The sequence below is a fragment of the Capricornis sumatraensis genome, chromosome 1 (assembly GCF_032405125.1).
Source record: "Capricornis sumatraensis isolate serow.1 chromosome 1, serow.2, whole genome shotgun sequence".
NCBI classification, from domain to species: Eukaryota; Metazoa; Chordata; class Mammalia; order Artiodactyla; family Bovidae; genus Capricornis; species Capricornis sumatraensis.
Genome location: NC_091069.1, coordinates 251,138,634 through 251,140,153, shown reverse-complemented (window position 1 = coordinate 251,140,153; position 1,520 = coordinate 251,138,634).

Genomic DNA, 1,520 nt, shown 5'->3' with positions numbered 1-1,520 from the left:
GAAATTGTTTTGAAATAAAAATAAAATTTTGGAAGAAAAGGCAGTTGCTCTGGCAGCTGGGTTCCAGCGTCCAGAACCATCTGCCCAGTTCAGAATGCAGGCCCGTGGGTCCTGAGGGTGGCAGCAGTGGGTTGCCCGGGACAAGGAGGATGGAGAGGAAGGGGCTCCCCGAGCAGGGTTGCAGCCTGGACTCAGAAGCCAACCCCCTCAGCTCTGAGCCTCCTCTCCCCACTTCCTCCCTATCGCGAAAGCCCACTGTGAACACCCACTCGGCAGGGTCCCTCTCTGGGACCCAGGCTCAAGGTTCTGGTCAGTTTAGTCTTGACCTCATGTCCTGCGGCTGGGGGCTACCTGGCCATCTACAGGCCTGGTTCCGGCTCCCACAGCCATTCCCTAGGGAAGAGTGTTACCTGTGACCTGGATGTGGGGAGGGAGAGACACATGTCATATAGCTAAGCCAGACTACGTACACACAGGCACACACATATAAACACACGTACACACATGGACACATGTACACATACATCCATGAGTGTGTGAGTTCGAACACACACACAACTTCCTTGCAGATGAGGCTGGAGAGCTGTCCTGCAGAAACATCCAAAATGCAGTTTCATCTCCAGGGTGTGGAACTGCACACAGTTTTGACTTTCTGTGTTTTGCTTATTCAAATTTTCTAAAAGAATACATAATATTTTGTGGTGAGAATCTCTAAACAATAATCTTTAAAATACAAACAATGAAAGCAAATGATCAGGAAATGATGCACTCAGTGTGCTTTCCAAATGTTTATTTAAAACACAGTCTTGGGGACCTCCCTGGTGGTCCAGTGGCTAAGACTCTGCGTTCCCAGTGCAGGGGGCCCGGGTTTGATCGCTGGTCAGGGAACTAGATCACATATGTTCCAGCTGCATGCTGCGGCTGGAAAGGCCCAGGGCAGCCAAACAAACAAATAAATTAATAATAAAATAAAATGGTTGTACCTTTAAAATGGGGAGGAATTAGAAAGTATTTTGAACAGAATTAAATAAATACATAAAAAGCAGCCTCAGTAGATCTTGGCACTGTCCCCCAGAAAGTTCTAACCTTAAAGCAGCCTGCCATGGGATTCGGTCTCTAGAAGGCCAACTCCAGAGCAGGTCGCCCCTCTCGACCCTCCTTCCTGACCTTTCAGGACCCTGTCCCATTTCACTCCTAAGGCCAGGTCCCAAACCAAGTCCTGCAGGGCTGGCCAGACAGGGCCACTACAGATGAAGGACACTGGGGGGTGCGGAGGAGCCGTAGCCCCCTGCCAAGGAGAAGGCTTGACCGAGGTGACCCCACATATGCAGTGCTGGAAGGGAAGGCTGAGGGATGACGGCTGGGGTTTGACCTGGAAGCTGGAGAAGTGAAGACAGGAACACCAAGTTTTTAACCACAGCATAATATGTGTATTAAAAAAACAGAGACATCACTTTGCTGACAAAGGTCCATATAGTCAAAGCTATGGTTTTTCCAGTAGTCATGTATGGAAGTGAGAG